Here is a 15,182-nt window from a genome sequence, read left to right on the forward strand (position 1 = left end):
GCTCGGTGTTAACGGTGATGGCCCCACCATCCACTGACCAATGACTCCGCCGGACCATAATCCGCACCAAACGAAAACTTTTAGTGGATGCATGGCTACCTAGTGAACTTTATGTGTGTTGGAGTCGTTCCATACATGTATATAAAATATAATTGGTGCTTACATCCTTTGTTGATTGTTTGGCTCCTATTATGCACTTAGAGAATTTAATGAGAAGAGAAAGAAAGAATTTTATGGGTTTTTAAACTCCTTTTTGATTTATTTAATTATCTTTAGAAATCTAATTTCATACGTGCTAGCTTTAAACGGGTTGTAAAAACTCTTATTACGCTTTAGACTTGAAATAAATGAAACGAATGAAATACAAATGAGTAGTTGTTTTTATTAAAGCAATTTATTTTTATATATCATACTTATAAACTTATGTATGTTTTAAATGTCATTATATATTATGGCGTTTTATTATTTTTATTATTATTATTATTGATGTTATTGATATTATTAATATTTTTATTGAAAGTTTTTCAAATAGCGACGGGTCGATGCCGACTGAATTTAGCGGCAAATCTGTTTTCTCATTATTTAGTCGCTGATGCCAAATCCACAGAACAAGTACCACGGTTGTGTAGCATATACTAGTGATACAACTTTATTAGTAAAAACGTTTCACATATTTTACGGTAGACGTCAGGTAAATGCGACTCTTCAACGTTTGGTGGCCAAGCTTTAGATGACTGGTTCGGTAAATATCAACCAACACCAACGAACACATACGAACATCACCGCTGTCTAACCTGGTCATTCGGCGTGCACAAGAAAATCGTCCTTTCGCAGGCTTCAACTTGGCGAATTTTATTTCGGCAGCCTGTACCCGGATAATATCCAGCTAACTCAAGAACTCAAAGTTAATGACTACAAATAACGTGGTTTGTTTGCTGACTGAGTGTTTGGAAGGTTTCCTTTATTTTAATCATAAAAATTTTTTTATCGAAGAGGCCCATTTTGGCAAGTAAAATTGCTATAATTGCCTATGGCGGTCGCCGTAACTGAAGTGTCGAGTTCGAAAACCGGTGTGTGCACGAAACACCAAATGATATAAAAAATTTTCTTTAAAAGCGATCGTTCTTACGTAGGCAATGGCAAAATTCCGAGAGTATTTCTAACATGAAAAAGCTTTTTACAATAAACCATTTGACCATTTGTTTGGAGGCGGCGTAAAAGTGTAGAGGTGGGAAAACATCAATAAGCATAGTACGCACGGGCTACATAGGGGCCGTTCAAGTATTACGTAAGCACTATTAGGGGGTGGGGGGGTCTTTGTTTTGCTTATTTTGGATGACATGGGGGGTAGGGGAGTCTAGATGATGATTACGTCATCAGTAGTTATTTACTTTTTTACACGAATGGCAACACTCACATTATCTATGCTTGAAAACGAAACGCATTTTCGGGAATTCCCGCAAATATACACGCATACGCGATTCGGGGAATTACCGCGCGCTGTTCACTTGTCTAAATTTCTTCTGTTAGTGTATTGTTTTGTTCGGATACAACGCTACTCAACATTTGTGTTACCGTTGATTCCATTAGCCAAAGTTTAACGTTTAAATAAGATGTCGTTTCAAATAGACAAATCCAAGTTTTACCAAAAATTGTTTGAAAGTTTTAAAAAATCTCACACAAGTACGAAAGTACAAAATGTACAAAAGTTAGTTAACGAAGTGTGGCGAAGTTATAAAATACAAGCAAAGTCCGACAAGGAACTAGATATCATTGTATCTAAGAGAATTGAAGAAGAATTGCAAGCGGCGACTAAGAATAAATCCAGTCTACTACATTTTTTTCCCAAGGGGAGTGACGAAATCATTTTAGGTACCTATGAATACTAGAAATATTAAAAATTTATGGGAATTTTGCAATTTCCCTCTGGGGGAAGTTGATACACGTAAATGACGGGCTATGGCTTTAAATAATCTTTAAATGCAGTTTAAATTGCATACTTTGTATTTACCTATGTAGCTTAATAAGAGAATCTTTAGCAGAACCAATAGACAATTTGTACTTTTAGGCAACGACTACCTGTAAACCTGCAGAAAAAACACAAATTATACAGCCAGCTTCAAATATTAAAAAACAGGAAGAAGAGAAAATAAAACCCGGTAATGAATCACAACAGCAATGTGAAAATAATGAAAATGCAGATAAACAGAGAGCAAAACCTTCTCGGGAAGCTATGAAAAATAAGATTGTTCTACTCGAAAAAAATCTGAACACTTTGTATTCTACCAGAGATACTATGCCAAGCCGTGCTGAAGGTGATAAACAGATCATTAAGTTGCGTGAGGAAATAAAAACAGCAAAACAGTCTTTAACCAGGAAGATTCAAAACGCAGTTGCCCAGAAGAAACACAGGGATGGTATGAAAAGAAAGTTAGAAGATATTTGTCATGAAAATCCAGAAATAAAAAAAGAGTACCTCTGAGGGATTCAGTGAGACGTCCTAATCTTGAAAGCAATCAACCATCACTATTGAAAACAATTGCGGATATAGCTTTATTTGGGAGTGCAGCAGATGATAGAAGACGAACGGAATCTATTCGCAGCGTAAAAACTCTTGATGAACTCACACACGAATTACGTAAAATAGGATTTGACATTAGTCGCAATGGGACATATCTTCGTTTGATTCCCAGAAAGTCTAATTCTGCAGAGGGACAAATACTTGTATCGACAGTCCCTGTTAAGCTCATTCGGGCTCAAACTGATCACCACAAGAGCCACTTAGATATGAAGTTCGCTGAAACATCAATCCATTATTTAGAGAACATAGCATCCATACTTGGATCAAGTATTTTTCATATCTCAAGATGATAAAGCTCGAGTACCTATTGGCGTAACTGCGGCAAATAAGCAAGCCCCTCTTCTAATGCACATGGAATATAGAATCAAATTACCTGACCACGATTGGGTAATCGCTGAGCGTCATAAATTAATACCATCTGTTTATTTATTTTTTTATTTATTTATTTATTTATTTATACAAATAGTACATAGTAAGACTAAGGTCTTTTGATAGTACTTCAACAATATTATAAAAAAAACTGGAATGTTTTTAACATACAAGTTTCTTAATCTAAATTTTACACCAGTTCATTTACAAATCAATCCAATATATTTAACTTAACTATAATAATAAGAAGAAAAAAAAAAAAAAAAAAAAAGCAGTAGGAAAAGAAAAGAAGGATTTAGAAAAGAAAAAGAAAAAAACAAAAGTAGTACAAGTAATTAGAGAATGTAAAGAGAAATGTAATGCGCTACTTTAATGCAATCAAACACTTTTAAAATAATTATAGACTTGTGCCCTGAAGTTAGATCTGTTAAGTCCAGCCTTCACAGTGTCGGGTAATGAGTTCCACACTTTAATAGCGTTAATGAAAAATAATCTAGATGATGGTAGGCAATTAAATTTTGGAACGATGAATTTGTTGTGTCTGCGAGACCTTACTGGTATCAACTTCTCTGTCAGATAGGGAGGAGACCTGAATAATATAAGTTTGCACAAAAATATGCAATTCCTAGCAGATAAATAGCTATTAAGGCAACAGCCTAGTAGCCTTGATCTGAAGGCAGAGATATGGTCATATCTGCCAATCCCATATACATACCGCGTGGCGTTATTAAATGCCACATTAAGTTTATGGCAAGATGTGGAGTCGAGTTTGCTGTATACCACCTCAGAGTACGTAATGAGAGGCATAATTAGCTGGAGAACTAATTTGCGCCTCGTTTTCTCTGGCGTGAATGTTGCAGAGACTCTCAGCTTACGCAATGTAGCATAAATGTTCCCCACAACCCTATTTACCTATATGGTCAGCACAGGTAAGTTTTGTGTTGAGGATAAACCCCAAATTTTTTACCTTATCCATAAAGGTAAGGGAACTTGTACCTATCCACAATTTAGGGATATTGTCAACATGCACAACACTATTACATATAGGTAAGACATATGACTTTGACGCGTTCAGACATAATGAGTTATCGTTAGCCCATACAGAAATAGCAGACAAATCACTGTTTATTTTGAAACATAAATCTTCAACGAGACCAATACGACTGGACAAGTACAATTGCATATCATCAGCATACGCATGGACATTCATATACTGACGAACGTTAAAAACATCATTGACAAAAAGACTGAATAAAAGCGGACCAAGGATAGACCCTTGCTGAACACCAGTGTGTACGTATCTAGACTGAGATGTTGATTTACTGGTCTTGACCTTCTGCGTTCTGTCTCCAAGGTAGCTGGCCATGAGCTTCACCGCACTGTGTTTGAAGCCGAAATAGTGTTTAAGCTTCAAACATAAAATTTGTGACTCACTGAGTCAAATGCTTTAGAAAAGTCAAGTAAACAAAGTAGAGTCAAGTCTCCGTTGTCAAAACTAATTCTAATGTCGTCCATTATTTTAACCATTGCAGTCGAGCAACTGTGACATTGTTTAAAGCCAGATTGTAGTGGAGAGAGTAGACGATTGTTCTGTACAAATGATGAAATTTGCGTGGCCATCAAGTTTTCGCAAACTTTGGAAAATGCGGGCAGTATGCTGATAGGTCTATAGTCACCAGCATAAATAGCATTTGTCTTTTTTGCGACTGGGAAAACTATAGCCTTTTTCCATGCTGCTGGGAAACATGAACTAGTCAAGCAATGGTTTATTATATGTGTAAGGGGCCCTATTATATATTGTATGACTATACGGACGAATTTCAGCGAGATGCCATCATCGCCTACAGCATTAGACTTTATTTTGGATAAAGCTTTCAGGACATCTACCTCACTAACGGTCAAAAATTGAAACTGTTCTTTTAGAGTAGCACAAAGTGAGGACTCTTTTAAAATAGGAGCACAATTTGTTTTCTTACCAACACTAATGCAGTAGTCATTGAGTTCATCAAGGTCAATCTCACATTCGGAACTTTCCTTGCCATGGATTTTAAATTTTTTTAGGTTGCGCCACAGTTCTCTTGTTGGAAGTGACGGATCAAGTTTTGAGTAACTGTACCAACGTTTCGCTTGTCGTATTATTGCAGTGGTTTCATTTCGGACTACCTTGTACCGACGCCAAGAAGTATCCGTCAAGTTTTTTCTCCACTTAGCATAACACTTGTTGCGCTTTCTAATGGCAGCTCGAACTTTCGAGTTGTACCAAGGACATGAACTATTTAAAACATTTACAGAACGAAGCGGAACATGCATGTTAAATATCAAGGATAGGTTATGGTTGAGGAAGTCAAGTTTATTATCAAGAGTACTAAGAAACCCACATTCATTCCAATTTATAGAACCCATGTCTGAATACAGGGAATTAACATTCAACGATTTAAAATCACCATACTCGTAGGTGGCACCTAAATTTGGACGATTCATCACAACATCTAAAGTACAAAATATTAAGTCATGGTCGGAGATAAAGTCAACTTGGTCGAATTTAAGAATATGTGACAAGTCACATGTTATAAAGTAATCAAGAAGACTAGGTTGTGAGTTATTTGAATATCTCGTTGGTGTAATTCCGTTAACAACACAAAGTCCAGCTGTTGCCAACTGGTCGAATAGTTTACTACTACCAGAGAATGTTAATGCAATGAGAAGGAGCAAATGTTAAATGAGCTTTTTTCGAGTTCTAATTTGTAGATTCATAATAAGGTCATTTCAAATTCAACTTTGCTCACGAGTGGGGAATTGCAGATATTTACCACGCGAGTGACGCGAGTGGAGGGTTTCTATATTTACTTACCACGCTAGGACAGCAATTCAGATTTTTTCTGCGTTTACCAAACTACTGAGGAAGTTCATAAGATTTTTCGGCACACTACTAAGGAAATCGAAGCGATTTAATTTGCGATTAAGAAGGTCGCGCGGCAGTTAGTTTGCGGTGCAGAAGCTAAAGTCGGCGGAGTTATTCGTTTTGTTTTCTGGCACGTATTTAATTCAGGTTCAAGTCCTGAAGTCATATTTTTTTTTCTTGCACATTTTTTTTTACAATTCAAACCAGGAAAGTTTGGTAAAATTTTTGAGTTTATTTTAATTAAAATTTCTTTAAAATACTGTTTTTTTTGTATTTCATAAATGGAAATTTCTTTTCGGTATAAAATAGTTCATACTGGATATGATCTGATTTTTATATAAATCAATCAAAACAGAAAGTATGTACATATGTTAATCTCTTTCATCAAATCCAAATTATATTGATGAGAAAATATCATTCTAATATCCGTCCAGAAAGCCAAACGCGCATACACAGATACATATGCATATAATTATCCATACAAACTTTCAACTAACGCAGAATATGTGCATATAAAAGTGCGAATCGAACAAATGAGTGATTTAGAAAACTTCATTAAGAATTGTAGTTTAGCGTAATCGTGAAAGACGTGTCGTGTGTGTAGTAAATCTTCCAATATTTGACTCAGGTTCAAATCCTGTACACAGTTTTTTGTTCGATATTTTTATTTCATTTTTTATATTTGGTTTAATTAGAATTGATTTAAAATAGTGTATTCAGGTTTTTCTAATACCTGTTATTTAGAAATTTATTTTCTATATAACATTATTCATACTTCTTTTGAATTAATTTATATGTAAAACAGACATAAAGGCAATCATATGAATATGCATTCCTATATTTAATCTCTTCAGTCAAATCTGAACTACTTACATACACATATTGATGAGAAAATATTCTAATATCCATGGATGCATCCAGAAAGCCAAACGCGCATACACGCATATGTATACAAATATATACAAACCTTCAACGAACGCAAAATGTATGCATATAAAAAACAGCAACTGCGACCGTCTTCTTGTCCGTCAGTGAAAAGATGGGATATGTATACCCTATGAGCAAAAAGAACCGGGAAGGTGATGTTGACTGTTTCCTTCGATTGCCAAGGCATAGTCCACCATGAGTACCTTCCATCGGGCCAGACAGTCAATAGAGAATATTATTTATCCGTTTTGAAACCTTAGAGAGATGCTGTGTGTTGGAAACCCCCGGAAATGTGAGCAAACAATTCTCAGATTTTGCATGATGGTAACGCGCCATCGCACTGATCACAGAGAATACAAATCGGCCTGCCGGGGGTGTTTGGAGGACTGGGTTAAACGTTGGCACATGTGTGTTGCTTCAGAGGGGTCAAATTTTGAAGGAGATAATATAAATTTGCCTTAAATTTAACTCTGTTTTGTTTAATTTAAACATTCCCGGTACTTTCTGATCATAAGGTACATATATGCGGCTTTGCGGACAGCAATGTGTGATTCGCTGGAAGTCGCATTAACTCGCGACTGTCGCACAGTTAGAAGACATATTTACATACATATAAGGGTGCATACATACATACATATGGATATTGGCAAATAATTCCACGCGAAATATTCCAATATTGACTATTTTCGAATGGTCGCGAAAATTGGCATATGGGCGGCTCGTTTTATGAATGAAATTGAAATATGAGCTCGAACTTATGAATGAACTTTTTGTTTTTGTTCTAAATTGTTCAGCGCCGTCGCTGATAGAATCATGGCCGCTGCGACTGCGTCTACGAATGTATTTTGTTTTTGTAGTCGCTAGGCTTAGATTTTAGCTTTGGGCGACATGCGCATGTGAGGTATGTATGTGTTTTTGTTGTGTTCTAGAACATTTTAGAATGTGTGGTGGCAAAGCGGCCATCGCGTTGTGCTTGCTGTTGCTTTTGCGTCTATCAAAGTATTGTGTTTTTGTAAGTACAATATTAGCAGAGAATGTTAATGCAATGAGAAGGTGCAAATGTTACTGTGAGCTTTTTTTAGTACAATTGAGATTTGAAAGATTTGTAATAAGGTCATTTAGCACACCGAGTTTATAGACACCTCACTGACTTTTGCCCACACAAAAATTAGAAACACCACACATTTTTCACCTCAACACACAACACATTTCTCACCTCGACATTAAACCAATTAAATTTTTACTATTTTCGTATTTTTGAAATAATAAGCGAATACGTAAAATTTATTACATAATTTTTTTTTTTCAATTACATTAAAAAAAAAACGATTTAAAAAAAAATAATTTATAAAAAAAGTTTGCGCCGGGAATTGAACTCGAGTCTAATATGTGGCGAGGAAAAATAGGCGGTGCGTTTATTTCTTCGAATGCTTATTTTTTGACCATTTTGTTACTTTTGAAATGATAAGCGGATTCATAAAATGTATTACACATTTTTTTACGATTACATTAAAAAAAAAAACGATTTAAAAAAAAAAAAATTTATGAAAAAAAGTTTGCGCCGGGAATTGAACTCGAGTCTAACATGTGGCGAGGAAAAATAGGCGGTGCGTTTATTTCTTCGACTGCTTATTTTTTTACCATTTTGTTACTTTTGAAATGATAAGCGGATACATAAAATGTATTACAAATTTTTTTACGATTACATTAAAAAATAAAAATTTAAAAACGAAAAAAAAAATTTGTGCCGAGAATTGATGGCGAGTCACGTGGGGAGGATAAATACGCAGAGCGTTTATTTCTGCGCCTGTGAACAAAAGGTTTTGTGCATGCGCGCGACGCGAATAAATTTTAATAAAGTTTTGAAAGTACAGTGCACTCGCGGTAACTCGAATAGCCGCTAAGTCGAACGACGTGCTAACTCGAACACATTTTTTCCCCTATTGACTTCTTTGTAACTCGAACAATAAAAAAGCGCTATAGCTCGAACAAAAAAACAAATTTATTTGTACACACATTCTTTTCAAACATGTACATTTTGTACATAGATACATATGTAATAGTATATGTATATAAATTATATGTATACTAGTGTATTGTCCATATGAATATTTCGGCGTTAATATCCCGTTAGTTTTCTGGGAACAACATCTTGCATTGACCAAATTGCTTTAAATTTGTCATTTGTAGTATATCAGTGCACGTGAGTAATGGATCGTAAAAGGTTGAAGTGTTTAACATTAAAAGAGAGGGCTGAAGTCCTTAACAAAATTAAACGTGGACGTAGTGTTACTTCTCTAGCGAAGGAATATGGGGTAGCCAAGTCCACCATAAGTCTTATAAAAAAGAAAGATAAGGCAATTTATGGCTTGCACTAACGCTACCGGCAACCATAAGCTTAAACTTCTCGTTATTGACAAAGCAAGAAATCCTCGTGTTTTCAAAAATTTTAACTGTCCGGTGGAGTACAAAAATTCCAAATCAGCCTGGATGACTTCGGCGATTTTCAAAGACTGGTTTCATAATTCGTTCGTGCCGCAGGCAAAATCCAGATTCATTAAAACAATTTTTTTAACCAAGTTAAATGACTTTAATATTTAGGTAAGAAAAAATTTGAAAGATGGGGACTACCTGAGAAGGCTCTTCTTCTAATTGATAATGCCCCATCACATCCCAACGAAATCGAATTAAAGTCCGAGGATGGTTTAATTTTAACTATGTTTATGCCGCCGAATGTGACACCATTGATCCAGCCAATGGACCAAAATGTAATTCGTATAACGAAACTATACTACAGAAATTTTCTACTGGCCTCCATTTTCAACAATCGATCGAAAAATCGATATCGATGACTGTTTTTTTAACATAGCACACTCAATTGATAAGTCGAACAAATTCGATAAATCGAACAGCGCCTGTTTTAATTAGTTCGAGTTATCGCGAGTGCACTGTAATTCATGAAGTTTTTCAATACACACATATGTACATAAATGAACGTATACTTTATATGTAAATAAATGATGGTATATGAAATATACATAAGTACATAATATGTATGTACATGTCAATAGGAGGTATGTATTTGCATTCAGAAAAAAAGAACGGTTTAAGATAAATCAACACTTATTTTATATTGTATGTCAATTTATAGTTTATGTATTCGACAGCATTTACATACATATGTATGTATGTACATTTGTATATGAAAAACAATAATGCACAAGCGCAAGAACATCATATCACATATGCAAGTATGCCCAAATAACCTTGACTTATGTATGTACACATGTCATACCACATCACATTCTTACAAGAAATCAAATACACATACGCACTAGTGAACGAGTTTCTTCCTAACAAGTGCAAAAACAATTCTGCTCTATGTATGCATATATACCGACTTTATGTCCTAGCTATATACATACATACATATATACCTACTTGCCTTCTAAACTTCCTACAAAATAATTGTATTCATATGTTACTACATCCATGCACGTTCATACATTCAAGCATACATATACATATGCGCGAGCACAGCGCTCCCTTCTTGCTTCCGTGTACTTTTGTCTTTCACCAGTCGATATTCCTAATATTATAGGTACTTACAAAAACACAATACTTTGATAGACGCAAAAGCAACAGCAAGCACAACGCGATGGCCGCTTTGCCACCACACATTCTAAAATGTTCTAGCCGATAGCCTTGGTAGCTTGTGCTAAAAAGTTATTTTGTAATTTTAATTATAGACAACAAATAAATAATAATAATAAAATGTTCTAGAACACAACAAAAACACATACCTCACATGCGCATGTCGCCCAAAGCTAAAATCTAAGCCTAGCGACTACAAAAACAAAATACATTCGTAGACGCAGTCGCAGCGGTCATGATTCTATCAGCGACGGCGCTGAACAATTTAGAACAAAAACAAAAAGTTCATTCATAAGTTCGAGCTCGTATTTCAATTTCATTCATAAAACGACCCGCCATATGCCAATTTTCGCGACCATTCGAAAATAGTCAATATTGGAATATTTCGCGTGGAATTATTTGCCAATATTTGATAAATCTTAAATTTTTGTCATGTCGAGTGGCCGCTCCTCCGTATGTATGTATGCACCCTTATATGTATGTAAATATGTCTTCTAACTGTGCGACAGTCGCGAGTTAATGCGACTTCCAGCGAATCACACATTGCTGTCCGCAAAGCCGCATATATGTACCTTATGATCAGAAAGTACCGGGAATGTTTAAATTAAACAAAACAGAGTTAAATTTAAGGCAAATTTATATTATCTTCTTCAAAATTTGACCCGTCTGAAGCAACACACATGTGCCAACGTTTAACCCAGTCCTCCAAACACCCCCGGCAGGCCGATTTGTATTCTCTTTGATCAGTGCGATGGCGCGTTATCATCATGCAAAATCTGAGAATTGTTTGCTCACATTTCCGGGGGTTTCCAACACACAGCATCTCTCTAAGGTTTCAAAACGGATAAATAATATTCTCTATTGACTGTCTGGCCCGATGGAAGGTACTCATGGTGCACTACGCCTTGGCAATCGAAGAAAACAGTCAACATCACCTTCCCGGTTCTTTTTGCTCATAGGGTATACATATCCCATCTTTTCGCTGACGGACAAGAAGACGGTCGCAGTTGCTGTTTTTTATATGCATACATTTTGCGTTCGTTGAAGGTTTGTATATATTTGTATACATATGCGTGTATGCGCGTTTGGCTTTCTGGATGCATCCATGGATATTAGAATATTTTCTCATCAATATGTGTATGTAAGTAGTTCAGATTTGCTGAAGAGATTAAATATAGGAATGCATATTCATATGATTGCCTTTATGGCTGTTTTACATATAAATTAATTCAAAAGAAGAATGAATAATGTTATATAGAAAATAAATTTCTAAATAACAGGTATTAGAAAAACCTGAATACACTATTTTAAATCAATTCTAATTAAACCAAATATAAAAAATGAAATATCGAACAAAAAACCGCGTACAGGATTTGAACCTGAGTCAAAATTGAGACTATGTACCGCACTCACAACACGTCTTTCACGATTGCGCTAATCTATAATCACTTACAAACTTTTCTACATCACTCATTTATTCGATTCGCACTTTTATATGCACATATTCTGCGTTAGTTGAAAGTTTGCATGCGTAATTATATGCATATGTATGTGTGTTTGCGCGTTGGGCTTTCTGGACGGATATTAGAATGATATTTTCTCATCAATATAATTTGGATTTGATGAAATAGATTATAGATATATGTACATATTTTCTGTTTTGATTGATTTATATAAAAATCAGGTCATATCCAGTATGAACTATTTTATACCGAAAAGAAATTTCCATTTATAAAATACAAAAAAAACAGTATTTTAAAGAAATTTTAATTAAAATAAACTCAAAAATTTTACCAAACTTTCCTGGTTTGAATTGTAAAATAAAATGTGCAAGAAAAAAAAATATGACTTCAGGACTTGAACCTGAATTAAATACGTGCCAAAAAACAAAACGAATAACTCCACCGACTTTAGCTTCTGAACCACAAACTAACTGCCGCGCGACATTCTTAATCGCAAATTTATTCGCTTCGATTTCCTTAGTAGTGTGCCGAAAAATCTTATGAACTTCCTCAGTAGTTTGGTAAACGCAGAAAAAATCTGAATTGCTGTCCTAGCGTGGTAAGTAAATATAGAAACCCTCCACTCGCGTCACTCGCGTGGTAAATATCTGCAATTCCCCACTCGTGAGCAAAGTTGAATTTGAAATGACCTTATTATGAATCTACAAATTAGAACTCGAAAAAAGCTCGTTTAACATTTGCTCCTTCTCATTGCATTAACATTCTCTGATATTAGGAATATCGACTGGTGAAAGACAAAAGTACACGGAAGCAAGAAGGGAGCGCTGTGCTCGCGCATATGTATATGTATGCTTGAATGTATGAACGTGCATGGATGTAGTAACATATGAATACAATTATTTTGTAGGAAGTTTAGAAGGCAAGTAGGTATACTCGTATATGTATGTATATATGCTAGGACATAAAGTCGGTATATATGCATACATAGAGCAGAATTGTTTTTGCACTTGTTAGGAAGAAACTCGTTCACTAGTGCGTATGTGTATTTGATTTCTTGTAAGAATGTGATGTGGTATGACATGTGTACATACATAAGTCAAGGTTATTTGGGCATACTTGCATATGTGATATGATGTTCTTGCGCTTGCGCATTATTGTTTTTCATATACAAATGTACATACATACATATGTATGTAAATGCTGTCGAATACATAAACTATAAATTGACATACAATATAAAATAAGTGTTGATTTATCTTAAACCGTTCTTTTTTTCTGAATGCAAATACAGTCGAACTTCTCTACAGTGAACTTCCATATAATGAAGCTCTCCTTATAATGAACTGGTTTCGAAGACACTGCTTTTTCGTTCTACTTTCGTGTATTTTTGTCTCCTTATAATGAATTTCTATATAGTGAAGTTTTCTATATAATGAACAAATTTTACAGCTGGAAATTCAAGCGTCCTAAGTTTTTGTCTCCATATAGTGAATTTTTTCAAAAGTTTTCTGTTGCAAAAAATTACAGTTAGATGTGGACAAACTGTAATGAGGGGAATCCCAAAATTAAAACAGAAAGAGCTGAGCTATTACAGTTTTATTCAGTGATTGAAGTTACAATGACGCATCGACGCAGCATTTCGCTTGAAAAAAAGTTATTAATGATTAACAAAGTTAATGAAGGAAAGAAAAAAAAAAAGATAATGCCAATGAATTCGGAGTTCTTCCCAGCACTTTATCAAATATTTTAAAAAATAAGGAAGTGATTTTAAAAAATGCGGAGGATTTGGCAGTAAATACCATAATAAAATCTTTAGGTGTCGATTATGAGTTTAACAAAAAAGCATGGATGACCAGTGAGATTTTTACGAAATGGATTGTAAAACTCGACAAAAAATTTTGTGATCAAAACAGAAAGGTGTTGTTTTTTGTTGATAACTGCACTGCCCACCCTAAAGATGTAAGAGACAAGTTGAGAAACATTCATCTCGCTTATTTTCCTCCCAACATGACTTCGTTACTGCAACCAATGGACCAAGGCATTATCTACAACATGAAACAACGTTACAGAAAACGAATTTTAACGAATATATTGACTCAAGTGGATGAGGGAAATTCTGTTATGGCCATAGACTTGCTGCAAGCAGTTCGAAATCTTAGCAATGTATGGAATGTCTATGTTAAACCAGAAACAATTGCCAACTGTTTTGAAAAGGCTGGATTTTCAAAAGATGCTATGCGGATTCCATTTGAGCATTGGGATGGGGAGGACCTTCTTTCAATATCGGATTTGGCTGCTTTACAGTCTTCATTTAAAAAAGTAGCAAATATCGAAGCATCGTTTGATGACTACGTAAATGTTGATAATGGTGTGCAGACTTGGGACAACCCATCCGAAGAAGATATTCTCAACAGCATTTTTGAAAGTCGCGGAGTTCCAGCTGAACCTGGTAAGCATTTATCTTTTTATAGTCAAACAAAAATTTAATATGTAAATATTATTTCAGATAACGATGAACACGATTTGACCGTTGAAGAATTGGCAGAAACTGAGGAGGCATTACCTACGTTGATACAAGCTGCTTCATCCATTAGCGTGATTATAACCTTTGTGGAAATGAGGAGTGACGTGCCGATTAATGTTTTCAACTCTCTACATGATTTGGAAGCTTTTATTGAAAATGAAAAATGGAAGACTGTAATTCAAACCAAACTCACTGATTATTTTAAATAAAATTACATAAAAAATCAATGTTTCTTTATAATGAAGTTTCTATATAGTGAAGTGATTTTCAGGTCCCGTGCGAATTCACTATATGGAAGTTCGACTGTACATACATATGTATGCTTATTTCATATTTCGTTTCAATGGATTGATTGAAAATGTTCATTAGTGTAATTCCAAAATTTTAATTACTGAAAGCAAACAACTAATGCATATCAAATCACTTCCCATACAAATTATCTCATAAGCATGTTGGTAATGACTGGTCCACTGTTTACACTGTGTATTTTTCATTTTGTCTTGATTCTGATTAAAAAAATATTTTCAAAAACGAAAATAAAGAAAATTCACGGGTTGACACACTTGGTATTAAAATTCTTTTGCCATTACTACACACTTGTGTTATTAGACCTACGTATGTGTACGTTATACATATTTATATGCATACATATACGTAAATACAAAAATGTATGGGGCAATATATATTCGCACATATTCGAATGTGCACATAAACGCATAAATGCTGAACTTACCGAGATTTATGGTTGGAACTGCTTTTCAT

General features: G+C 34.9%; 1 protein-coding gene across 1 annotated transcript in view; it reads right to left on the reverse strand.

The window, feature by feature from the left end:
- LOC128870354 (rho GTPase-activating protein 6-like) overlaps positions 1–15,182 on the reverse strand; it is a 124,479-nt gene that overhangs the window by 57,243 nt on the left and 52,054 nt on the right. The window lies entirely within an intron of this gene.

This window comes from Anastrepha ludens, chromosome X (genome assembly GCF_028408465.1).
Source record: "Anastrepha ludens isolate Willacy chromosome X, idAnaLude1.1, whole genome shotgun sequence".
NCBI classification, from domain to species: Eukaryota; Metazoa; Arthropoda; class Insecta; order Diptera; family Tephritidae; genus Anastrepha; species Anastrepha ludens.